The sequence below is a fragment of the Zea mays genome, chromosome 5 (genome assembly GCF_902167145.1).
Source record: "Zea mays cultivar B73 chromosome 5, Zm-B73-REFERENCE-NAM-5.0, whole genome shotgun sequence".
In the NCBI taxonomy this organism is placed as follows: domain Eukaryota; kingdom Viridiplantae; phylum Streptophyta; class Magnoliopsida; order Poales; family Poaceae; genus Zea; species Zea mays.
Window position 1 is genome coordinate 149,240,340 of NC_050100.1, and position 27,697 is coordinate 149,268,036.

The 27,697-nt window shown below is 47.0% G+C and overlaps 1 protein-coding gene across 5 annotated transcripts in view; it reads right to left on the minus strand.

Annotated features, from left to right (window-relative positions):
* Positions 1-27,697, minus strand: part of LOC103627012 (uncharacterized) — a 140,072-nt gene that overhangs the window by 57,453 nt on the left and 54,922 nt on the right. The window lies entirely within an intron of this gene.

Here is a 27,697-nt window from a genome sequence, read left to right on the forward strand (position 1 = left end):
GTAAGGAATTCAAAATAAAATAGTAGGAAATAGAAAAGAAAAAAAGAGGAAAAGCCTCCCTCAGCCCCTCACGTCCGGCCCATGCTCCCTCTCCATCCCCCGCGCGGCCTACAAGGATTAGGCAGCCTGGCGCCGCGGCCCAGCCGCCCCACCATCCTGTGGCCATCTAGCCCAGTGCACGACCTGCCCCGTATGGCCTGCGCCGCAGCCCACCCCGTGCCCGCCTCGGCCCAGCACGCACGACCGCGCTGGGCACACGCGCACCCGTGCCGTGCTCTGGCCAAGGTGGGACCCGCATGTCAGCTTCTCCCTCTATCACAACCTGTAACACCCACTTTGTAATTTGCTAGAAATAATACCAATAGAGAAACAATTTCTCCTTATATGAGTTTGACCTTTATGCATCATCATATGTGAACACATGTCCAAGAACAATTAATAAAAAGATATGCTACTAAATCCTTGCATCATGCTGAATATGTTATTTTTGTGTGCATTTTGTAACAAGAAAATATTAAAGACCAAAAAGGAAAATTAAATCCTAAAAGAAATTCTTGAATCTAGAAAAGAGAAGGAATATGAAAACATGAATAATATATTTGAATAAATATTCTCAAACCTAATACTTTTAATTGCACAAATATGGTTTGAAAATGAACTAGTCACAAGTTTGAATTTAAATTAGTATTTAAATTTGAATTTGTGAAAGAATGGGGAAAAGAAAATAGAAAATAAAAGAATAAAAACAAACCCAACTAACTGGGCCTAAATACTGGAATTCGGCCCAACCCCGCTTCTCCACCGCGCGGCCCAACTTGCCACAGCCACGCGCGCCGACAGCCGGGGCCCTACGGTCAGCCACCTTCGCGCGAGCGGACTGTCATTGACGTGTGGGTCCAGAAACGCAGGGATCTCCGTTGTCGTTGCAACAAACCCCGCGAGATCCATGGCTGGGCCTCCCCGATTCCGCGCCCCGGTGTGCCTATAAGCTCGGGGGGAAGGCTTCTCTCCCTCGGATATTTAGTATACGCATCCACGCCTTCGCTGGGATCACCGCCACAAGGTCGCTGCTGCGCTGTGCGAAGCGGAGGGGCGAAGAGAGAGAATAGGCGGCGCCGCCAGGGGGAGATTCACGACCACGTGCCGCTCGGGGCGTCTGGGAAGGAGCAGATAGCATCGCCTGGGTCCGCTGGTCGCATCCGCGGACTCGTGGTGGTCGAAAAATCGCGGTGTCATTGGGAATGGCTCGCCGGTGATCCTCTCCATCGCTGCACCGCGGGCAACCTTCCACCGCCCATCGTACCTTGTAAGTCTCTGGCCGTTAGCTTCGCTTTGATCTACGCATAGCGAATCACCCGGCCGATTAGAGGTTAGGGCGGTAGTTCGGGTGATCACAGTGGTTCAGGAATGGCGCCGCCGTGCGGCGAAGGGTGGCACTACCGCACCGGTGCTTGGCTGGAGGAGAGTGATAACGCGGTGGCCGTCAGATGATGAGGGAACGGCTAGGATTAGGTGTCGATGTACCCCTTCACGCGTATGAGCTCGGCCGCTGGATCGGATCGGTGGTTAGGATTGACTCAAGCAAAACTAAATCGTGGCCGTTTGATCTCATGTGGGCGGCTCAGATTAGATCTGGGAATGCCCCCTTCTACGATTTATCTGGGCCATCCAAACCTAATCTGGCGGCTCTGTGTGCACGATACCCCTTTGTCGTGGCATTTTGCAATAGTGCCCCTGTCCTTTATAGAAAACGACCCGCAGTCCATTGTACTGTGCTCTGTGTCTTAGTTATTTAGCACCGGGGCCCCTATGCTTTCCTGTATTTGAGGCGCAGTCTAGGAATTAAAATAAAACAGGAAAAATAGATTTAGAATTGATTTTGAGTATAAAAATAATTGTAAAACTTGTATAATTCATAGAAAATCCATACTAAGTCCAAATTTACCCATTCCAGTTTCTATAACTCTATAATAATATTGCTTATCATCTGGTAACCTTACTTTTTATGAAACATGGGTATAATTTATGCACTTAATTTCTTTTGTGTCCAACACTTAAATCTTTATAAAACCATAACTTCTTAACCACAACTCCGAATTTAGTGGTTCTTGTTTCTACGATCTCGTAACGTCGCGTAGATTATTATTATGCAGTTTATTCTTATGTTTGGTGTGATGTTAATTTTGCCTATACCATGTATGTTTGTATTGCTACGTTTAGCAGTGAGGACACGTGTCACCTGAAGATCATCCTGTTACCTGGAATCTCAAGTCCCAGGCAAGTTGTGCCCTTGATCACTTCTTTTTACCCAGCCATGTTCTGATTAATCATAATGATCTGCATAGGTTAATTTTGATGGGACCCAATAGGTTACCCTAGTTTGATTATCTTTATACCTTGTTACCACTGAACTTTTTGGGTAGTACTTGCTAGTGCTTTATGTGGTTTTGGGTATGAAGATACATTACTCATGATTATACTTTTGTTATCCGTTGTTATTTATCGTTCATGATAAGATCATTATGTTAATTGGAACATGGAGCGACCACCCGGGAAAACAGTGCTACCACAAGGGTTTAATGGGACGCCCTTGGCTGATTAATTAGGAAAGCTAGTGGAGGACTACCTTACCCGAAAGGGGCAAGGGCAGTAGGGGAGTGGTCAGTGTAGGGAGGCCCTCGGGAGGATTTTGCTGCGATGGCGGTCCTGCAAGGGATTCCTGCATTGGAGCTTCCTATAAACTGTAGCGGGTTTTCTGAAGCTAGTGGAACTTTGTAAAGGCCTCGTAGTGTTACCCTGCCTCGCCTCCTCGGTAGAGGTGTATGGGAAGTCGCGATCCCTTGGCAGATGGGTAACATGACTTGTGGGTAAAGATGCGCAACCTCTGCAGAGTGTAAAACTGGTATACTAGCCGTGCTCACGGTCATGAGCAGCTCGGACCCTCACATGATTAATTTATGGAACTAAAATCAATTTGTCATATGCATTGCATCGCAGGTGATGTTGTTACTTTTGTTCTACTACTTAATTGGGTTGGTATTTACTTATACTTAGTAATTGCTAATAAAATTTTGACCAACTTTAAAAGCAATGCTCAGCTCTAACCATCCTCTTTGGTAAGCCTTACACTTCACGTGAGCTCCCACCTTTGGCGAGTTCATGCACATTATTCCCCACAACTTGTTGAGCGATGAACGTATGTGAGCTCACTCTTGCTGTCTCACACCCCCCACAGGTCAAGAACAGGTACCGCAGGATGAGGCGCATGGTGGATGCTGTGATGAGTTCGTGAGTGGTCTAGGCCGTCGTCTCCCAGTCAACTTTGGGTTGCTGGACCGTTGTCTCCTTATAATGTAATTATTTATTTATTTTGTATAGAACTCCTGTTATGTGGTAAAAATGTGACATTCGATCCTGTGCCATGATTCATCATATGTGTGAGACTTGGTCCCAGCACACCTGGTGTTTATGTTCGCGCCCGGGCTTTGGACCCCTAAAACCCGGGTGTGACAGAAGTGGTATCAGAGGAATGTTGACTGTAGGACGAAACCTAGATAGAACTGGACAACCATTCTTTACTTACCCTTGCTACTCTGATTCTTTTCTAAACTTTTCTTAATCTTTTCTCATCTATTTCCGCTTTACTCTGATTATTCTTACCTTTTCATTCTAAAGACAAATGTGGATTTCACACTTTGAAATCATGTGCCTAAAGTGACTTTAGGAATAGGAGACCTACTCTTAGGAACAAAAACGAAACTATTTTTATAGGTATTTGTATGCTTGAATGTTTGTTCTTATGATGCTTGTTTGATTTGGATCTTTGATTGAGTGTGATTAGTTGTGGAGTAATGTCCACAATCACATCTGCATATACATATAGAAAAAAAAACGGTTATAAAAATATCTAAATGAACTAGGTTATCCCTCATCAAAGAATCTAGCCTGGCAAAATCCATCTTATCTTGAAAAAGTCTAACCTACACTCATAGATCCATCTTATCCTAAAAAAATATAGATTCTCATCTTATCTTGAAAAGATTTTATCCTTATCTTAATAGATCTATCTAACCTAAACTAGTCTAATCTAGTCATATATGACCTAACCTAGATTGTATCTAATCTAATATGATCAATCTAGAGCGAGTTACTTAATGCTAGTATAAAAGATAAGGCCATACTCCTAATTCACTTACGCATAAATTGGTGACTTAGATCAACTCGGCCATACCCAACAACTTGACCTACATAACATATCTATCTTAGCCTCTTGTCCCAAACTCGGATGGAGACACTAAAAAGCAAGGAGGAGATCAACCTTGACATGGAAGAATAGGAGTCAAAACAGATCTCGAGATGATTCAAGATTTACCACCTTGGATGGAGTCTTCCCTTACCAAGTTCTTATTACCATCAGCTAACCTCACTGTGACCATCTCTCTTCTTACCTAACTGTGTGTCTAAACATAAAAGATACCCATGCATTTCTAATTACTTGCTAAATAGTATTAAAAAGAGAGAGAGACTCTTAATTGTTGAATCAATTAGAAACTACAATCTCAATTACAAACCAATCTTGGTATAATCCCTTTTCTTACAAATCTCGAGGACGAGATTATTTTTAAGGGGGGTAGGATTTGTAACACCCACTTTGTAATTTGCTAGAAATAATACCAATAGAGAAACAATTTCTCCTTATATGAGTTTGACCTTTATGCATCATCATATGTGAACACATGTCCAAGAACAATTAATAAAAAGATATGCTACTAAATCCTTGCATCATGCTGAATATGTTATTTTTGTGTGCATTTTGTAACAAGAAAATATTAAAGACCAAAAAGGAAAATTAAATCCTAAAAGAAATTCTTGAATCTAGAAAAGAGAAGGAATATGAAAACATGAATAATATATTTGAATAAATATTCTCAAACCTAATACTTTTAATTGCACAAATATGGTTTGAAAATGAACTAGTCACAAGTTTGAATTTAAATTAGTATTTAAATTTGAATTTGTGAAAGAATGGGGAAAAGAAAATAGAAAATAAAAGAATAAAAACAAACCCAACTAACTGGGCCTAAATACTGGAATTCGGCCCAACCCCGCTTCTCCACCGCGCGGCCCAACTTGCCACAGCCACGCGCGCCGACAGCCGGGGCCCTACGGTCAGCCACCTTCGCGCGAGCGGACTGTCATTGACGTGTGGGTCCAGAAACGCAGGGATCTCCGTTGTCGTTGCAACAAACCCCGCGAGATCCATGGCTGGGCCTCCCCGATTCCGCGCCCCGGTGTGCCTATAAGCTCGGGGGTAAGGCTTCTCTCCCTCGGATATTTAGTATACGCATCCACGCCTTCGCTGGGATCACCGCCACAAGGTCGCTGCTGCGCTGTGCGAAGCGGAGGGGCGAAGAGAGAGAATAGGCGGCGCCGCCAGGGGGAGATTCACGACCACGTGCCGCTCGGGGCGTCTGGGAAGGAGCAGATAGCATCGCCTGGGTCCGCTGGTCGCATCCGCGGACTCGTGGTGGTCGAAAAATCGCGGTGTCATTGGGAATGGCTCGCCGGTGATCCTCTCCATCGCTGCACCGCGGGCAACCTTCCACCGCCCATCGTACCTTGTAAGTCTCTGGCCGTTAGCTTCGCTTTGATCTACGCATAGTGAATCACCCGGCCGATTAGAGGTTAGGGCGGTAGTTCGGGTGATCACAGTGGCTCAGGAATGGCGCCGCCGTGCGGCGAAGGGTGGCACTGCCGCGCCGGTGCTTGGCTGGAGGAGAGTGATAACGCGGTGGCCGTCAGATGATGAGGGAACGGCTAGGATTAGGTGTCGATGTACCCCTTCACGCGTATGAGCTCGGCCGCTGGATCGGATCGGTGGTTAGGATTGACTCAAGCAAAACTAAATCGTGGCCGTTTGATCTCATGTGGGCGGCTCAGATTAGATCTGGGAATGCCCCCTTCTACGATTGATCTGGGCCATCCAAACCTAATCTGGCGGCTCTGTGTGCACGATACCCCTTTGTCGTGGCATTTTGCAATAGTGCCCCTGTCCTTTATAGAAAACGACCCGCAGTCCATTGTACTGTGCTCTGTGTCTTAGTTATTTAGCACCGGGGCCCCTATGCTTTCCTGTATTTGAGGCGCAGTCTAGGAATTAAAATAAAACAGGAAAAATAGATTTAGAATTGATTTTGAGTATAAAAATAATTGTAAAACTTGTATAATTCATAGAAAATCCATACTAAGTCCAAATTTACCCATTCCAGTTTCTATAACTCTATAATAATATTGCTTATCATCTGGTAACCTTACTTTTTATGAAACATGGGTATAATTTATGCACTTAATTTCTTTTGTGTCCAACACTTAAATCTTTATAAAACCATAACTTCTTAACCGCAACTCCGAATTTAGTGGTTCTTGTTTCTACGATCTCGTAACGTCGCGTAGATTATTATTATGCAGTTTATTCTTATGTTTGGTGTGATGTTAATTTTGCCTATACCATGTATGTTTGTATTGCTACGTTTAGCAGTGAGGACATGTGTCACCTGAAGATCATCCTGTTACCTGGAATCTCAAGTCCCAGGCAAGTTGTGCCCTTGATCACTTCTTTTTACCCAGCCATGTTCTGATTAATCATAATGATCTGCATAGGTTAATTTTGATGGGACCCAATAGGTTACCCTAGTTTGATTATCTTTATACCTTGTTACCACTGAACTTTTTGGGTAGTACTTGCTAGTGCTTTATGTGGTTTTGGGTATGAAGATACATTACTCATGATTATACTTTTGTTATCCGTTGTTATTTATCGTTCATGATAAGATCATTATGTTAATTGGAACATGGAGCGACCACCCGGGAAAACAGTGCTACCACAAGGGTTTAATGGGACGCCCTTGGCTGATTAATTAGGAAAGCTAGTGGAGGACTACCTTACCCGAAAGGGGCAAGGGCAGTAGGGGAGTGGTCAGTGTAGGGAGGCCCTCGGGAGGATTTTGCTGCGATGGCGGTCCTGCAAGGGATTCCTGCATTGGAGCTTCCTATAAACTGTAGCGGGTTTTCTGAAGCTAGTGGAACTTTGTAAAGGCCTCGTAGTGTTACCCTGCCTCGCCTCCTCGGTAGAGGTGTATGGGAAGTCGCGATCCCTTGGCAGATGGGTAACATGACTTGTGGGTAAAGATGCGCAACCTCTGCAGAGTGTAAAACTGGTATACTAGCCGTGCTCACGGTCATGAGCAGCTCGGACCCTCACATGATTAATTTATGGAACTAAAATCAATTTGTCATATGCATTGCATCGCAGGTGATGTTGTTACTTTTGTTCTACTACTTAATTGGGTTGGTATTTACTTATACTTAGTAATTGCTAATAAAATTTTGACCAACTTTAAAAGCAATGCTCAGCTCTAACCATCCTCTTTGGTAAGCCTTACACTTCACGTGAGCTCCCACCTTTGGCGAGTTCATGCACATTATTCCCCACAACTTGTTGAGCGATGAACGTATGTGAGCTCACTCTTGCTGTCTCACACCCCCCACAGGTCAAGAACAGGTACCGCAGGATGAGGCGCATGGTGGATGCTGTGATGAGTTCGTGAGTGGTCTAGGCCGTCGTCTCCCAGTCAACTTTGGGTTGCTGGACCGTTGTCTCCTTATAATGTAATTATTTATTTATTTTGTATAGAACTCCTGTTATGTGGTAAAAATGTGACATTCGATCCTGTGCCATGATTCATCATATGTGTGAGACTTGGTCCCAGCACACCTGGTGTTTATGTTCGCGCCCGGGCTTTGGACCCCTAAAACCCGGGTGTGACAGAAGTGGTATCAGAGGAATGTTGACTGTAGGACGAAACCTAGATAGAACTGGACAACCATTCTTTACTTACCCTTGCTACTCTGATTCTTTTCTAAACTTTTCTTAATCTTTTCTCATCTATTTCCGCTTTACTCTGATTATTCTTACCTTTTCATTCTAAAGACAAATGTGGATTTCACACTTTGAAATCATGTGCCTAAAGTGACTTTAGGAATAGGAGACCTACTCTTAGGAACAAAAACGAAACTATTTTTATAGGTATTTGTATGCTTGAATGTTTGTTCTTATGATGCTTGTTTGATTTGGATCTTTGATTGAGTGTGATTAGTTGTGGAGTAATGTCCACAATCACATCTGCATATACATATAGAAAAAAAACGGTTATAAAAATATCTAAATGAACTAGGTTATCCCTCATCAAAGAATCTAGCCTGGCAAAATCCATCTTATCTTGAAAAAGTCTAACCTACACTCATAGATCCATCTTATCCTAAAAAAATATAGATTCTCATCTTATCTTGAAAAGATTTTATCCTTATCTTAATAGATCTATCTAACCTAAACTAGTCTAATCTAGTCATATATGACCTAACCTAGATTGTATCTAATCTAATATGATCAATCTAGAGCGAGTTACTTAATGCTAGTATAAAAGATAAGGCCATACTCCTAATTCACTTACGCATAAATTGGTGACTTAGATCAACTCGGCCATACCCAACAACTTGACCTACATAACATATCTATCTTAGCCTCTTGTCCCAAACTCGGATGGAGACACTAAAAAGCAAGGAGGAGATCAACCTTGACATGGAAGAATAGGAGTCAAAACAGATCTCGAGATGATTCAAGATTTACCACCTTGGATGGAGTCTTCCCTTACCAAGTTCTTATTACCATCAGCTAACCTCACTGTGACCATCTCTCTTCTTACCTAACTGTGTGTCTAAACATAAAAGATACCCATGCATTTCTAATTACTTGCTAAATAGTATTAAAAAGAGAGAGAGACTCTTAATTGTTGAATCAATTAGAAACTACAATCTCAATTACAAACCAATCTTGGTATAATCCCTTTTCTTACAAATCTCGAGGACGAGATTATTTTTAAGGGGGGTAGGATTTGTAACACCCACTTTGTAATTTGCTAGAAATAATACCAATAGAGAAACAATTTCTCCTTATATGAGTTTGACCTTTATGCATCATCATATGTGAACACATGTCCAAGAACAATTAATAAAAAGATATGCTACTAAATCCTTGCATCATGCTGAATATGTTATTTTTGTGTGCATTTTGTAACAAGAAAATATTAAAGACCAAAAAGGAAAATTAAATCCTAAAAGAAATTCTTGAATCTAGAAAAGAGAAGGAATATGAAAACATGAATAATATATTTGAATAAATATTCTCAAACCTAATACTTTTAATTGCACAAATATGGTTTGAAAATGAACTAGTCACAAGTTTGAATTTAAATTAGTATTTAAATTTGAATTTGTGAAAGAATGGGGAAAAGAAAATAGAAAATAAAAGAATAAAAACAAACCCAACTAACTGGGCCTAACTAACTGGGCCTAAATACTGGAATTCGGCCCAACCCCGCTTCTCCACCGCGCGGCCCAACTTGCCACAGCCACGCGCGCCGACAGCCGGGGCCCTACGGTCAGCCACCTTCGCTCGAGCGGACTGTCATTGACGTGTGGGTCCAGAAACGCAGGGATCTCCGTTGTCATTGCAACAAACCCCGCGAGATCCATGGCTGGGCCTCCCCGATTCCGCGCCCCGGTGTGCCTATAAGCTCGGGGGGAAGGCTTCTCTCCCTCGGATATTTAGTATACGCATCCACGCCTTCGCTGGGATCACCGCCACAAGGTCGCTGTTGCGCTGTGCGAAGCGGAGGGGCGAAGAGAGAGAATAGGCGGCGCCGCCAGGGGGAGATTCACGACCACGTGCCGCTCGGGGCGTCTGGGAAGGAGCAGATAGCATCGCCTGGGTCCGCTGGTCGCATCCGCGGACTCGTGGTGGTCGAAAAATCGCGGTGTCATTGGGAATGGCTCGCCGGTGATCCTCTCCATCGCTGCACCGCGGGCAACCTTCCACCGCCCATCGTACCTTGTAAGTCTCTGGCCGTTAGCTTCGCTTTGATCTACGCATAGTGAATCACCCGGCCGATTAGAGGTTAGGGCGGTAGTTCGGGTGATCACAGTGGCTCAGGAATGGCGCCGCCGTGCGGCGAAGGGTGGCACTGCCGCGCCGGTGCTTGGCTGGAGGAGAGTGATAACGCGGTGGCCGTCAGATGATGAGGGAACGGCTAGGATTAGGTGTCGATGTACCCCTTCACGCGTATGAGCTCGGCCGCTGGATCGGATCGGTGGTTAGGATTGACTCAAGCAAAACTAAATCGTGGCCGTTTGATCTCATGTGGGCGGCTCAGATTAGATCTGGGAATGCCCCCTTCTACGATTGATCTGGGCCATCCAAACCTAATCTGGCGGCTCTGTGTGCACGATACCCCTTTGTCGTGGCATTTTGCAATAGTGCCCCTGTCCTTTATAGAAAACGACCCGCAGTCCATTGTACTGTGCTCTGTGTCTTAGTTATTTAGCACCGGGGCCCCTATGCTTTCCTGTATTTGAGGCGCAGTCTAGGAATTAAAATAAAACAGGAAAAATAGATTTAGAATTGATTTTGAGTATAAAAATAATTGTAAAACTTGTATAATTCATAGAAAATCCATACTAAGTCCAAATTTACCCATTCCAGTTTCTATAACTCTATAATAATATTGCTTATCATCTGGTAACCTTACTTTTTATGAAACATGGGTATAATTTATGCACTTAATTTCTTTTGTGTCCAACACTTAAATCTTTATAAAACCATAACTTCTTAACCGCAACTCCGAATTTAGTGGTTCTTGTTTCTACGATCTCGTAACGTCGCGTAGATTATTATTATGCAGTTTATTCTTATGTTTGGTGTGATGTTAATTTTGCCTATACCATGTATGTTTGTATTGCTACATTTAGCAGTGAGGACACGTGTCACCTGAAGATCATCCTGTTACCTGGAATCTCAAGTCCCAGGCAAGTTGTGCCCTTGATCACTTCTTTTTACCCAGCCATGTTCTGATTAATCATAATGATCTGCATAGGTTAATTTTGATGGGACCCAATAGGTTACCCTAGTTTGATTATCTTTATACCTTGTTACCACTGAACTTTTTGGGTAGTACTTGCTAGTGCTTTATGTGGTTTTGGGTATGAAGATACATTACTCATGATTATACTTTTGTTATCCGTTGTTATTTATCGTTCATGATAAGATCATTATGTTAATTGGAACATGGAGCGACCACCCGGGAAAACAGTGCTACCACAAGGGTTTAATGGGACGCCCTTGGCTGATTAATTAGGAAAGCTAGTGGAGGACTACCTTACCCGAAAGGGGCAAGGGCAGTAGGGGAGTGGTCAGTGTAGGGAGGCCCTCGGGAGGATTTTGCTGCGATGGCGGTCCTGCAAGGGATTCCTGCATTGGAACTTCCTATAAACTGTAGCGGGTTTTCTGAAGCTAGTGGAACTTTGTAAAGGCCTCGTAGTGTTACCCTGCCTCGCCTCCTCGGTAGAGGTGTATGGGAAGTCGCGATCCCTTGGCAGATGGGTAACATGACTTGTGGGTAAAGATGCGCAACCTCTGCAGAGTGTAAAACTGGTATACTAGCCGTGCTCACGGTCATGAGCAGCTCGGACCCTCACATGATTAATTTATGGAACTAAAATCAATTTGTCATATGCATTGCATCGCAGGTGATGTTGTTACTTTTGTTCTACTACTTAATTGGGTTGGTATTTACTTATACTTAGTAATTGCTAATAAAATTTTGACCAACTTTAAAAGCAATGCTCAGCTCTAACCATCCTCTTTGGTAAGCCTTACACTTCACGTGAGCTCCCACCTTTGGCGAGTTCATGCACATTATTCCCCACAACTTGTTGAGCGATGAACGTATGTGAGCTCACTCTTGCTGTCTCACACCCCCCACAGGTCAAGAACAGGTACCGCAGGATGAGGCGCATGGTGGATGCTGTGATGAGTTCGTGAGTGGTCTAGGCCGTCGTCTCCCAGTCAACTTTGGGTTGCTGGACCGTTGTCTCCTTATAATGTAATTATTTATTTATTTTGTATAGAACTCCTGTTATGTGGTAAAAATGTGACATTCGATCCTGTGCCATGATTCATCATATGTGTGAGACTTGGTCCCAGCTCACCTGGTGATTATGTTCGCGCCCGAGTCTTGGTGCCCCGAAATCCGGGTGTGACACAACCGTCTCTCTTCTCTCAGTCTGGAACGTGCCCAGGATCCTAGCCAAAATTTCTGGAGCGGCCAACCGATGCGCCCAATTTGACACTCGATCCCACCACACTCCCTCTCTCCCATGCCCGCGCCCCACCCCCAGCCCCTCCCTGGCCGCAACCGAGCAGCCAACCCCGGCGGCCCGGCGTGCCAGCGCAGCGCGCGACCAACCCCCGCGGCTAGGAGGCCCAGGTTGGCGCGACATCTGCCCGCGAGCTCGCCCGGCGCGGCAGCCTACAGCCCTGGCTCGGCGGCCCGCAGCCAGCCAGCGCCGGCGGCCAACGGCCTGCCACTGCAGCGGCGTGGCCAGCCCGCGATCACAGGGCTTGTGGTCCTGCTCGGTTAGCGAGCCCTAGGTCACGGATCCCGGGGCCCACGGCGCAGCAAGCAGCCTCACCGTCGCTCGTGCGGTGCGTCGTGCACGCAGCACGTTGTCGTGCCTCTCCGCGAGCTTGTCTCGCCACCTGCCGTTCTCACGAGGTGAGCTTCGTCTAGTCTCGCCACCCGCCGTTGTCACGAGGTGAGCTTCGTCTACCCTCGGTCTACCCTTCGTCTACCCCTTGCGTGCAGCGTGTTTGATTTGCGTGCAATTCGCGTGTTGTCGCGCGTGCCGTCACACGTCTTTCGTGCGCTGTTCCGCGCATGTTGTGCGTATAGTCATCGTTCATTTGTGTGTTCGTGCACACGCGCCTCGCGTCCGGTTCACACTTTATTGGCGTGCTGTAGCTCGCATCGCGCGTGCTGTTTCGTGCATGCTAGTTCACATGCTATTTGTGTGCGTCGTCGTTCGCGTAAATCACTATTTATGTGTTTTAATAAAATCATTTCGCCATATCATTCATGTTAAATAATTGATTAATTGTTTAGTTTTTGGTTATTAAAATAACAATTCAATCGAATCTAATTTATAATTTTAATTATATGTTTGTAGATACATGTTAACGTGATTATGTCAACGTAAATATTATATTTAATATTTGTTTAATATAAAAACGATACAATTTAGTAGTATTCATATGTCGCATTGTTTATTAGCCGTGAATTGCTAGTTACTCAATATATAATGCGTTATAAACCTATTTCGACTCGTTTCAGTCTCGTCAACTTTGTAACAATGTCGATTTCATATTAGTAATGTTATTTTGTCATGTCGCGAGTTTTATTAATTATTTAATTAATTGTTCGATAGTTATAAATGGCATTCTAAGTAAAATTAGGTTATAGTTTTAATTTACGCTTTTATAAATATCTATTAATGTGATCACGCTGATTCAGGTGTTTGCGAATTAGTACTTGTTTAGCATAAACGTTATAACTTCTCGGCGGTTGTAGCTCCGACTATCACGATTTTCCTCATGTGATCGTAGTAGCACGCTCTATTCGTATTGCATGTTTTTATTACGTTTTTCTTTGTATGGTGTAATATTCTTATGCATATATATGTTTGTTTGCTTGTGCCCGTTCGTCTTCGCTTCGCGTTGCGAATAGAGCGCGATCCGTTTCTGAGCTTCGGTGAACCGACAATCAAGCTTTGGCGACTAAGTGATCAAGCTCTTCGAGTTCTATGAGGTTGAAGATTATGAGCATCTATTTGGTGAACACAAGTGTGTTCTAACCTATTTATGTCTTATTCACATGATAATTCATTTACCCGCATTACATAATTAAAATCTAAGGATTGACTAGCTTTCTATTTACCTCGCCCTTGATTACCTTTTTGGGTTATTATTGTTAGCTTCATGCTAGTGCTCTACTTTAATCAATAAACATGATGAGATACAATTATGATACGATGCTTTACATTCTGATTATGATTATGAGCTTGTGATAATATAGGGGTCTCGAGCTGTTTCTCGAGTACTTCTCCGTAAGGACTTGTTCGTTGGATGACCACCCGAGAAAACAGTGCAGCTATGAGGGTGGAATATGACGCCCTTAGCTAGTTAATTAGAGGAACCATGTGTAGCTTGATTTGCTGTTGTGTCGTTAATGGGGCTCGGTGTACGCTACTTGCTCTACCGAGGGTGGTTTGCCCCTTGGGGAGGAGTACTGTGCATTTAGAAAACCTAACGGGTGTCTATACCTTTGGAGAATCTTTGTACACGCTTCGTAGTGAATCCCTAGCCGCTCACCTTGGGAGTGAACAAGGGTCTTGCAAACCTGGGCTAGAGAGAATCACTGCTCGTGGGTAAAGTGTGCGATCTCTGCAAAGGGGTAGAAACTGATATATCAGTCGTGCTCATGGTTAAGAGTGGCCTTGGTTGCTCCATTGATTAGTGATACAGATGGTTTGAGATGCTATGGTTCTATTTATGGATTTGGTTATGATGATGATAATGATGTTCCTCGATGAGGAAATGAGTCATGGGTTGGTTATTGCTAAAACATGGCTTCTACTAATAATAAATACCTGACGAAATAAAAGCAACTGCTTTGATCCTAACCCCACTTAAAGCTAGTCCACCTTGGCCAAACGGGATATTTGCTGAGTACGTTGATGTGTACTCACCCTTGCTTTCACAAAACACCAGGTTGCCTTTGGTGCAACCTATGCTCAGGTAAAGAAGAATAAGAACGTGTCGAGGCGGATCTCTAGGAGTTCCAGAACTTTGACGAGTTCAAGGATTAGGCTAGCGACCTCCCCCAGTCAGCTGCATGTGGTGGGTTTGTTTACGTTGGTTATGTTTCTATTACGTGCACTTTGATCTATATTATGTAAATTACTCTAGTCTGTAATATTATTACTTACTCTTTATTATTATTAGAAGTATTGTACTATGATGAGTCATTTATGTAATCGATGTGTACGTGAGTTCTGATCCTGGCACGAACATGGTTCATATTCAGTTTGCCTTCCAAAACCGAGTGTGACATAAGTGGTATCAAAGGCTTGTTGGCTATAGGACCGCTAGTCTAGAGTAGCATTGGTCGTTTTAAGGATTTATTGACTATTACTTCACCTCATCCTTGATGCTGCTTCAAAATATTAATCACATCGACTAATTCTATGTTATGGTCCTATATATCACCTTGCTAAAAGTATTATATTTTACCACTGTATATTCTCTACTTGTTTATTCTATTAGATATCCTCTCATTCTTGTTCTTACGACATCTTTGTAGATCCTCCTGACCATAGCCTTCTTGTTTTCTAGGATTCTTTCCTGTTCATTTGTTTAATCATTATCCTTTAGTAATTTCTATTCTCTGTTATTGATATGTGCATATCCTTGGATATTTCTATACTCCTAGTCCTTCTTTCATATACTTACCTCTGAATCTCTACTTCCTATTTAAGAATTTCAGTTTATATGTCCATGACCTTCTTGTCTTTTGAGACCCCTTCCTATTACATTATTAAGTCGCTATCTTTCAGCAAATTCTATTATCTTGGTCTTGATATGCTCGTATCCTTGGAATCTTGCATACCCTCATTTTTTATATATGCTTACCTTTATATCCCAACGTCTGTTTAAGACATCTCATTTTACATGCCCTTAACCACCCTTGTTTCTTGATGATCCATGAGCGATCATTTTATTTTGCACATCCTTGGTGATCTCGTTGGTGCCGACAAAGATGGGGGTCACGTCCACGAGCATGAGTAGGGGAGGGGACACCGGGGAAGGGCGGAGAAGCTGTTAGGGTGGCAGTCGTGGTCCATGTTGCCGTCAAGGAAGGGAGGGGAGGCGCGCTAGGAAGGCTGGATGTGCCTGATGGTAACGACAGGGTAGGAGGGGTTGGTGGCTAGGAAAGGAAGAGGAGGAAAAAGAAAAACCAAGCTCGATACCATCTTGAGAGAAATTAATCCATAACCCCAATTCGAGTAGGGATAAAACCATATAACAATACATGTACATAGGCCAAGGCCCAATACGATGATACAGAACACAACACGCTAACAAGAATGGCCTTAGATAGGGCATGTGATGGGTACCCAAACTAAGCCCATAACTCATGGTGGCCCTTCTAGGCTGACCAAGTCCCTTCGAGCAACTCTACGAGGCGGACTGGCCGACCAACTCCTGTCGAGAAACTCTGCGAGCCAGACAGACCGACCAAATCCACCGAGCAAATCTACGAGGCAGAATGGCTGACCAACTTCCACCGAGCAACTCTACGAGGCGGAATGGCCGACCAACTACCGCCGAGCAACTCTGCAAGGCAAAGAAACAAAGGTCCACAATGGGGGCCAATACACTTGTGGGCCCTGGTGCTATGGCCTCATGTCACACGCACGACAGGAGCACGCCTGTAGTTGGATGACGTTGAGGCAAGGAAAGCACTATCACCCAATGCCGGCCATGGTAAGGCACGTTGTCACCAGACCGTCTTGGATGACGCCACAACACATAGAGGGATTACGAAGAGTCTGACAATCGGATGAGGCAGCACCACATACGGCCCTCAGTATCTCCTGACTCTATCTCATAGGTCTCACCAGGCGTAGCTACAGGGAACCTCAGCACCGGAGTCCCTACAACGATCCGGCCATTTCGAGAGTACGACTATGCACATACCAGAAGACAATGTCAGAAGAACTATGTCAGCATGACCACATAGACAATAGGTCGCCCCTCCTTTGAACAATAAGTCTCTGTAACACCCTGAATTTGGGGGTAGAATTTTTGCTTCTTTAATACTCACCAAAATCAGGTGTTACTCTCTTTTCTCTTCCCGTTTCGCTCCTTCTTCCCAGTTTCAAAGCAGTATAGTGACTGGTGTTTGTATTGCGTGTAAATAAAAACCTAAGTTGTCATGGGTGTTGCATCATGCCGAAGCATATTTCTTTTGTCTGATGTCGTGTTTAATCGTGTGTTTGCCTTGTCTCGTTTTGAATTTCGATTCGTGATTGGGTTCTGATCCGTGGTTGTGGTGTCGTGGGATTTCGATCTGCGACGCGACCCAGCCTAGCCCGTCCCGGCCCGGCCTGGCCCAGCTCGGCCTAGCCCTGGCCTGCGCGCCCCTGGCGCCCCTCCTCTCCCCATGCGCCTCCTCCTCTCTATCTCTCTCATTTGATTTTTCCCGCGCAGAACCTCCTCCCCCTCCCCTCCACCTCTCTCTCTTCCCCGTTGTGCCCTAGGTGATTTGGTGATAGTTATCGCCGGATTTAGATCCTCGAGGTGAGCTCCCCTCCCCTGTCCCTCCCCCTCCCCTTCCTTCTTCCCCGGCGGTGCCCCCTGCTCCCCTGGCGCGCCCCCCACGTGGCCCTTGGCGTGGCCCCGCACGTGCCCCTGCTCGGCCCCGCGCACGCCATCGCTCGGCCCCCCTGAAGTGGCCCCGCTCGGCCCCGGCGGCGCCCCTGCTCAGCCCCAGCGGCGACCCCGCTCCCCCCTGAAAGGGAAATGTGCCCTTGGGCCATTTCTAAGTATTTTGGTGATTGAGTGCCAACGCAAGTGCTTTTGTGTTAATCTATGCAATGTGGTGGACAAAGTGCAAATCATGTCAAAAGGTATGTTTCTAGACTTAGTACATTGTTTTATGGACTAAAGTATTGTGTCTAAGCGCTGGAAACAGGAAAGATTGAATTGGAGCAGAGGTGGCTAAGTTCTGCCAAAGTCAGCGCAGTCTGGGTGCACCGGACAGTGTCCGGTGCGCCAGGCTGGCTCAGGCGAACTTGCCGCTCTCGGGAATGAATTAGCGGCGTACAGCTATAATTCACCGGACAGTCCGGTGTGCACCGGACTGTCCGGTGAGCCAACGGTCGGCTGCGCGATCTGCGCAAGACACGTGGCCGAGCCAACGGTCGGGAGGGGGCACCGGACTGCCCGGTGTGCACCGGACAGTGTCCTGTGCACCAACGGCTCCCAGGCGCCAACGGTCGACTCCGCCAGAGAAGGAAAGAAATCTGCACCGGACAGTGTCCGGTGTGCACCGGACTATCCAGTGCGCCAGGCGACAGAAGGCAAGATTTGCCTTCCTGGAATGCTCTCAACGTCTCCTAGCTGCCTTGGGGCTATAAAAGGGACCCCTAGGCGCATGGAGGAGAACACCAAGCATCCTCTAAGCATTCCTAAGCACTAAGACATCGATTCCGCGCCTTTGATTCTTTGCGATAGCAATTAGAGCTCTAGTCGAGTTGTGAACTCATTGAGTTGTGTTGTGAGCTCTTGTTGCGACTTGTGTGCGTAATGTTGCTGTGATTTCTTGTCTTGAGTGTGTTGCTTATCCCTCTCTTACTCTGTGCTTCTTTGTGAACTTCAAGTGTAAGGGCAAGAGGCTCCAAAGTGTGGAGATTCCTCGCAAACGGGATATAGTAAAGCAAGCAAAACACCGTGGTATTCAAGTAGGTCTTTGGACCGCTTGAGAGGGGTTGATTGCAACCATCGTCCGTTGGGACGCCACAACGTGGAGTAGGCAAGCGTTGGTCTTGGCCGAACCACGGGATAAACCACTGTGCCATCTCTGTGATTGATCTCTTGTGGTTATTGTGTTTTGTTGAGACTCCTCTCTAGCCACTTGGCAGTTATTGTGCTAACGTTAATCAAGTTTTTGTGGCTTTAAGTTTAAGTTTTACAGGATCACCTATTCACCCCCCCCTCTAGGTGCTCTCACCCCCCCCCCCCGCACGACCTTGCTCGCACCCCCGCGCGACCCCTACTCTCACCCCTGCCCCGCCCCCGGCGGCGGCCCCGCTCGTGCCCCCCCGGCGGTGCCCCTGCTCTGCCCCCGGTGGCGCCCCTGCGCGGCCTCCTGCATGCCCCTGCTCGCCCCCTCGACGGCGACCCTGCTCCCCCCGCACGGCCTTGCTCGCACCCCCACGCGGCCCCTGCTCGCATCCCTGCCCCGCCCCCGGCGGCAGCCCCGCTCGTGCCCCCCCCCCCGACGGCGCCCCTGCTCGGCCCCCGGTAGCGCCCCTGCGCGGCCTCCCGCACGGCCCCTGCTCTCACCCCTGCCTCGCCCCCGGCGGCGGCCCCGCTCGTGCCCCCCGGCGGCGCCCCTGCTCGGCCCCCGGTGGCGCCCCTGCGCGGCCTCCCGCGTGCCCCTGCCCGGCACCCCGGCAGCGCCCCTACTCGGCCCCAGCGTGACCCCTGCCCGGCCCCCCGATGGCGCCCCTGCTCGGCCCCGGCGTTACCCCCCGCTCGCGCCCCCGTGCACCCCGGCTCAGCCCCGGCGGCGGCCCCCTGCTTGGCAACCTCCCTGTTAGCGCCCGCCCTACCCCCGGCGCGGCTGCGTGTCCCCTGGCGTGGCTCGCGTGGCCCCCGGCGCGACCTCGCGCACCCCCGGCACGCAACGCGTTCTCGCGCGCGCAGCCCCACGCACGTGGTTATTGATTTTTGGTTTTAATTAATTTTAAAATTTGTTTAATTAACGTGCTGTGTCGCGCGCTTTGTCGCGTGACGATTTATTTTAGATTCAAATTCATCTTAATTTCAGGTTATTTAATGTGTGGCATCGCGTGTCCAGTCGCGTGACGTTTCGTTTTAAATTCAGTTTAGATGACGTATGTCGTCGTGCGCTTCGTCGCGCGACGCTTGACCTTATGTTCATAATAATTCAAGTGTCTCGTGACGCGCTCTGTCGCGCGACGAGTCGTCTTATTCTCAATTTAGTCTAAGTGTTGTGTCGTGCGCTTCGCCGTGCGACAATCCTTTTAAATTTACTTTGGTATGTTTATAATAATTAAACACGGAGAATGACTTTATCCTATGCATAGCGTGTTTGCCAAATTATTACCATTCTGTTTAGACGAGTACTTTGATTTATAATCGCGTAACGTGATCGCTCTTTGACCATAGCCTCGACCGTTACTCTCTCTTTCTCGCTTAGTCGTAGGTGTGAGCCCTGTACCGAGCGTCTATTTATTTATGTTATTTTATTGCATGGTATATTGTTCTTTTGTATTAAATTTGTTGGATGTATGTTTGAACTCGTATAGATAACGGTCAGTTGGTGGAGTCCAAAGGAGTTGCAGGTGAAGACCCTGAGCAGCAGCTGGTTGGTGAAGGCAAGTGTCCCTTGACCCATCTATGTCCTACTCATTCTTATAATTCACTCCCCGCATTTACATAGTTTATACCTAAGGATTGACTAGCTTTCGTTTATCTTTTCCTTGCTTACATATTTTGGTTGGGTTATTTTAGTTTAGCTATATGCTAGTGCTTCACATTAATCAATGAACATGATGAGATTATCTATGATACGCTGTTTTCCCTTTTGAATATGATGATGGTACTGTGATATTTAAGGGGACTCGAGCTATTTCTCGAGTGCCTCTCCGTAAGGACTGGTTCGTTGGATGACCGCCCGGGAAAATAGTGCAACCATGAGGGTGGAATGGGACACCCTTAGCTGAATAAATAGAGGAACTGAGGTGTAGTTCGCTTCGCTATTTGCCGTCAATGGGGTTCAGTGTATGCGGCTCGCTCTGCCAAGTTTGGTTTGCCCCTTGGGGAGGAGTGTGGTACATTTAGGAAACCTAATGGGCAACTACAGCCTTAGGGAATCTTTGTAAAGGCTACGTAGTGAAACCCTGCCTATTCACCTTGGTAGTGTTTAAGGGTTTGATCGGCCCAAGGCAAGAGGGAATCACGACTTGTGGGTAAAGTGCGCAACCTCTGCAGAGTGTTATGAAAGTGATATATCTGTCGTGCTCGCGGTTCTCAGCGGCCAAGGGAGCTCCATTGATTAGAGATACTTTGATCAGAAATGTTTGGTTTACAGGTGATGACGAGGATGATGGTTATGATTATGCTTATGGTAATGGTAAGTGGTATTCTTTCCGTTTGGAAAGGTTACTTTGCGATTAACAACTTGGGTTAATGCTAAAACCTGGCTTTCTACTAGTAATAATAACCTAACCAACTAAAAGCAACTGCTTGACTTAACCCCACATAAATCTAGTCCACTATAGCCAAACGGGACAATTGATGAGTATGTTGATGTGTACTCACCCTTGCTTTACACACCAACCTCCGCAGGTTGTCCACGTTGCAACCACTACTAAGGAGAAGATGAAGTCGTGGAGGAAGACTTCTAGGAGTGGCAAATCCCCAGTCGGCTGCCTGTGAAGGCCATGTGTATCTACGTTTCTTTTCCACAGTTTGATAATCGTTAAAGACTATGTGGATGTCTCGGACATCATGATGTAATCGACTATTATACCTTCTTTTATGTTACTATTTGAGCAATGTGCGCTGATGTCCAGTTATGTAACTGCTGTGTACGTGAATTGCTAATCCTGGCACGTACATGGTCACATTCGGTTTGCCTTCTAAAACCGGGTGTGACATAGGTGGTATCGGAGCCGTGCGGACTGTAGGACCGCTAACCTAGAGTAGAATGGTCGTTCTAAGGATTATAAACCCCTATTATCACCTTGACTTTGGTATCCCTTCAAAAGTTGGCCATATCGACCAAACCTATGTTCTACTATATATATTATACCTTGCTGAAAAATTGGTTTTATTCTAATTCCTAATTTTTATGGTTTACTTGCTGGTCATATTAGCTCTGCTCTCATTCTTATGCTTATGGTGTCTTTTGTAGATGGCTCGTCTTAGACACACTGCACGAAAATCAGTCATTCCTTTCTTGCCTTCTCGTCTCGCGGAGCGTCCGCTTCGCCGTCCGGTGACTGGTAAGTCTAGCCATTTGGAGAGGCTGCACCACCGCCTGTACGAGGAGCAGGAGCGTCGGCGATAGGAGTTAGAGCAGCAGGGCTCTTCTTCCTCGCTTCAGCAGGAGGTAGAGTCTGTGAGGAGCTGCTCTCCTATGCCCCCACTAGAGGTGCCCCCTACACCACCACTGGGTGTCCCGGCCGCTAGAATAGCTGTTGGAGGAGACCCCTACGACGGAGGCGACGACGGCAGCTCGAGCCACAACACCGACCTTTTAGAAGAGTAGGAGCCAGAGGGATAGGTTGCTCGACCCATCACTTGTGACGGCGCTTGCAGGTGTCACTTCCATCTCGACACCTTGCTACGCCAGGCACTTGACCCGCATACCTGGTCTATCGAGTATCGCTGTGTTGTCTTCCAACATAGTCGCGGGGTTTACCCGGACCGCTGGGAGGCAACTTGCTTAGTGCACCGTCCGGAGAATAGTCTCTGGGGTGCAGAGGTCTGCTCAGAGCATTACTCTATTTCTGAGCGGGACTCAGCTGAGGCGGCCATGCAAGATGTCGCACGGCGTGCGCTTTTGCACTATTGCTCAGTGCTCGGTGGGGTGGCCGATGGTCTTAACCTGAGGAATTACCCCCGCCATCCATCTGGCAGCACAGGAGGCGTGGTTGTCTCACCTGTGAGTGAGGACAATCCTAGGTTGAACAGTACAGTCAACCTAGCCGCCATGCTAAACACGGAGCTGGACCATGCCTTAGATGAGCTGAGTAGGGCTCGTGCTGAGATCGCCCAGTTGCGGGCTGAGCGTGCGGAGCATCGTCACCTAGTGGATGGTTCTCCCGCCCCCGTCGGGACTCAGCACCCGTACCGCTCACCTCAGCATGGACACCATGCTTATGGTAACCCTGACTGCAGGACCAGGATAAATTTAGAACCATAGACCGTCAGTGTCGGATCTTGTAATTAATGCTTAAAAATATAGAAGTTTTAGCCTTAGTCTTACCCTTAGTTAGTTTTAGTTAGACAGGGTAGTTTGCTTATCCTGTGTTTTTATGTTTGTCATGATGAACAATGATGGATTTGGATCTTTGTAATGACTGTCGCCAGAGTGTGGGTATCCCCTACACTTTGGTTTACCTGTTAATGTTAATAAAATTAGTTATCTAGTTGGGAAGCCCTTTTATTCTACTTTCCTCTTTATCTGGGAAGTTGTGTTTGCTTGTGTTGGAAGTCAGTGAAGATGCTTATCTGTTCAATATTGTGGAAGAATTATATACTCTTTTCTTCTGCTGCAAGATTTGCAATATCAGTTCTGATGTGTGGTTGCATTCTGCAGATGTCAGACGACAGGCACAGAGGAGGAAGGCGTGCTCAGTAGGAGCAGGCAGCACCACAGGATGAGGCACCACAGCAGCAGCTGCTACCACCGCCCTCGATGACGATAGAGCAGATGTTCTTGATGCAGACTCAGGCAGTCCAAGCCATTGGTCAGACTCTGGCCGCTACGCAGCAGTAGTAGCATCAGCCCCCACCTCAGCCTCAGATGCCTCAGATGCCTAGAGACAAGCATGCTAAATTCATGAGAGGTCATCCCCCAGTGTTCGCTCACTCTGTTGACCCCATGGATGCCGAAGATTAGCCGTGGAGCGGGAGTTGCACACCGCTCAATGTGACGACAGGGAGAAAGTTTTGTATAGACCCTATTAGTTGAGAGGAGCAGCTCAGTCTTGGTGGGAGTCCTACCTCGCCACCCCCGCCAACCCTGACACTATCACTTGGGAGGAATTTAGAGACAATTTCTGTCAGTATTATGTTCCAGCAGGTCTGATGACAATGAAGAAGGAGGAATTTCTGGCGCTCAAGCAAGGGTCCATGTCTGTCAGTGAGTACCAAGACATGTTTCTGTAGCTGTCCCGCTATGCTCTTGAGGATGTTAACACAGATGCCAAGAGGCAGTATCGTTTCTTAAGAGGCTTAGTCGATCCCCTACACTATCAACTGATGAACCATACCTTCCCACATTTTAGCACCTGATCGATAGAGCAATCATGACAGAGAAGAAGCGCAAGGAGATGGAGGATCGCAAGTGCAAGATTGGTGGACCTCAGCCTAGAAGTAGCAACTGTCCCCATTTCTCAGGCAACTCGCCTCAGCAGTTCAAGCAGAATCAGCGCCCGCCTCAGCAGTAGTTTCAGAGGCAGTACCCTCAGCTCCAACAACAGAATCGCCAGAATAATCAGTCAGGAGGAAGTCAGTTCTAGAGGCAGAATCAGCAGGCACCTCGCCTCCCCGCCCTAGCAACCAACCAGAGCAGTCAAGCAGCCCCAGTGCAAGGCAGAAGCCGAGCACGTTTCATTGTGGAGAGCAAGGCCATTGGGTGATGCAATGTCCAAAGAAGACAGCCCAGCAGCAGTCAAGCCCTAGTGCCCCAACGAAGCAAAATGTGTCTCAGCCAGGAGCAGGCAACCGCGTCTAGACGCGCTACAACCATGGGAGACTGAACCATTTGGAGGTTGAAGCAGTCCAGGAAACACCCGACATGATAGTAGGTATGTTTCCAGTCGACTCCCATATTGCAAAAGTATTATTTGATACTGGAGCAACACATTCGTTTATTACTGCATCATGAGTAAAAGCACATAATCTTCCAATAACTACCATGTCAACACCCATTTAAATTGATTCAGCCGGTGGTAAAGTTCGAGCCGATAGTATTTGCTTGAATGTAAGTGTGGAAATAAGGGGGATAGAGTTTCCCGCTAATATCATATTAATGGGTACTCAGGGAATAGATGTCATCCTAGGGATGAATTGGCTAGATAAGTACCAATCAATTATCAGCTGTGATAAGAGGACAATTAAGTTGGTGTCCCCACTAGGAGAAGAAGTGGTAGCTGAGTTAGTCTCACCTAAGCCAAGCAAAGGAGGTTGTCATCATATGGCTATTGATATCAAGGAGGCAGATTCACTCGAGACTATCAAGGTTGTGTCAGAGTTTCTGGATGTGTTCCTGAAAGATTTACCAGGTATGCCACCTGAGCGGAAAGTTTAGTATACCATAGAGCTTCTTCCTAGCATCGCGCCCATTTCAAAAAGAGCCTATAGGGTATCTGGACCAGAGTTGGTTGAGCTCAAGAAGCAGATCGATTAGCTGTTAGAGAAAGGTTACATCAGGCCAAGCACCTCGCCTTGGGTCGCCCCTGTCCTGTTCGTGGAGAAGAAGGATGGCACCAGGAAGATGTGCATCGATTATCGAGTTCTGAATGAGGTCATGATCAAGAACAAGTACCCCTTGCCCAGAATAGAAGATCTGTTCAACCAACTGAGAGGAGCTAGCGTGTTCTCAAAGATAGATCTAAGGTCAGGTTATCACCAGCTCAGGATTCGACCTTCAGACATTCCGAAGACGGCATTCATTACCAAGTATGGGTTGTATGAGTTCACTGTTATGTCCTTTGGTCCAACGAATGCACCAACCTTCTTCATGAATCTGATGAACAGTGTATTCATGGATTATCTTGACAAGTTTGTGGTGGTATTTATTAATGATATTCTTATATATTCTCAAAGTGAGGAGGAGCATGTGGATCATTTGAAGATGGTATTGCAGAGATTGCGAGAGCACCAGATGTATGCAAAGTTGAGCAAGTGCGAGTTCTGGATCAATGAAGTCCTATTCTTGGGTCACATAATAAACAAAGATGGATTGGTCGTAGATCCGAAGAAAGTGGAAGACATTCTAAACTGGAAAGCGCCAACAGATGCTCGAGGAATCAAGAGCTTCATTGGAATGGCTAGATATTATCGGCGATTCATTGAAGGGTTTTCAAAGATTGCGAAACCGATGACAGCTTTGCTAGCCAACAAAGTGGAGTTCAAGTGGACCCAGAAGTGCCAAGAAGCCTTTGAAGCGCTGAAAGAGAAGTTGACTACAACGCCTGTCTTAGTCTTGCCTAATGTGCACAAGCCCTTCTCAGTGTATTGTGACGCTTGTTACACCGGCTTGGGATGCGTATTGATGTAAGAGGGAAGAGTTGTAGCTTACTCGTCTCGACAGCTGAAGGTTCATGAGAAGAATTATCCAATCCATGACCTAGAGTTGGCAGCAGTGGTTCATGCACTGAAGACATGGAGACACAATTTGTACGGGCAGAAATGTGATGTTTACACAGACCACAAGAGTCTGAAGTACATATTCACTCGGTCGGAGCTGAATATGAGGCAACGAAGATGGTTAGAGTTGATCAAAGACTATGAATTGGAGATTCATTACCACCCAGGCAAAGCGAACGTAGTGGCGAATGCTTTGATGAGGAAAAGTCAAGTCAATATGATGGTCGCTCATCCAATGCCTTATGAGTTGGCCAAAGAGTTTGACAGGTTGAGCCTCGGATTTCTGAACACTATGTGAGAAGTAACAGTTGAGTTAGAACCCACCTTAGAGCGTGAAATCAAAGAGGCACAGAAGAATGATGAGAAGATCAATGAAATCTGGCAACTGATTCTAGAAGGAAGAGGCAAAGACTTTTGAGAGGATGCAGAATGTGTGGTATGGTTCAAGGACCGCTTGTGTGTCTCCAATGTTCAGTCCATTCGGGAGTTGATCCTCAAGGAAGCTCATGAGATAGCTTATTCCATACACCCCGGAAGTGAGAAGATGTATCAGGATCTGAAGAAGAAATTCTGGTGGTACAGAATGAAAAGGAAGATCACAGAGCATGTGGTCGTAATGTGATAGTTGTCAAAGGATCAAGGCAGAGCATCAGAAGCGAGCTGGATTATTGCAACCGTTGCGAATTCCTCAGTGAAAATGGGATGAAATCGGGATGGACTTCATAGTTGGATTGCCTCGCACTCGAGCCGGCAATGATTCCATCTAGGTAGTGGTGGACCGCTTAAACAAGTCAGCCCAATTCATACCTGTCAAGATTAGCTACAGCAGTGTAGTACTGGCAGAGCTGTACATGTCCTGGATCGTTTGTCTTCATGGTGTGCCAAAGAAGATAGTGTTAGACTGTAACGCCCCGAATTTTGGAGTTGAATTTTTTCTTTCTCTTTCACTCACCAAATTCGGGTGTTACCTTTCCTCTTTCTTTTTCTTCTCGCGATGCCTTGTTCTTTTTCAAAGTTATAGCGAGAATTAGCTCGGTATCTTGTGTAAGCAAAACCTAGAATTATTTTCTCTGGTTGTTGCATCATGCCGGATCATGCATTTTGCTGTTTGATTGAGAGGGTTTTGTGAATCATACATTCTAGTGATGAATTATGGTTAAAATAGGAAAAATAAATAGAAACCCCCCTCTCTCTTTGGGTCGACTTCTGGGCACGGCCCAACTTTCCCTTTTTCCCCCTTCAACCCCCTGCGCGCGGCCCAGCCGATTCGGCGGCCCAGCTCGCGCCCCTTTCCCCACCTTGGGCTGGCTCGGCAGCCCAGCTGCGGCCTGCCCCACGCCCCCCTCACGGCCCAGCCGCCCCCAGCGCGCGCGCCGCGCCCTGCGCGGGCGTTTGGAGCCGCCGCCGCCCTGCCGTGTGGGGCCCACCCGCCAGGCGCCCTCCCCCCAAAATCGCCCTCTCCCTCCCCTAACCCCCCCTCGCACGCACGATCTCTCTCCTCCCCACCTCGCGCGACCTCCCCTGCCTCACCCCAGCTCGCCCCGCCGCCGACCTCACCGCCCGCGGTGAGCCCCGGTCCTCTCCCTCCCTCCTCTCCCTCCCCCTCTTCTTCCCTTCTCCTCCCGGTCTCGGTCCCCTTGTCGCGGCCTCGACGCGCGCCCTCCCCGCGCAGCCTGCCCCAGCCGTGGCGCGGCCCAACCTCGGTGGTCCCCGGCGCGGCGTGCCTGCCTCGTCCTCGGCCTGGCGCGGCCTCGGCGCGGCCTCGGCGCGGCCGTGGCGCCCGTGCCCGCCCCGGCCCACCGGTCCCGGCTCCCTCTTCCCCCCGCGCTCGCC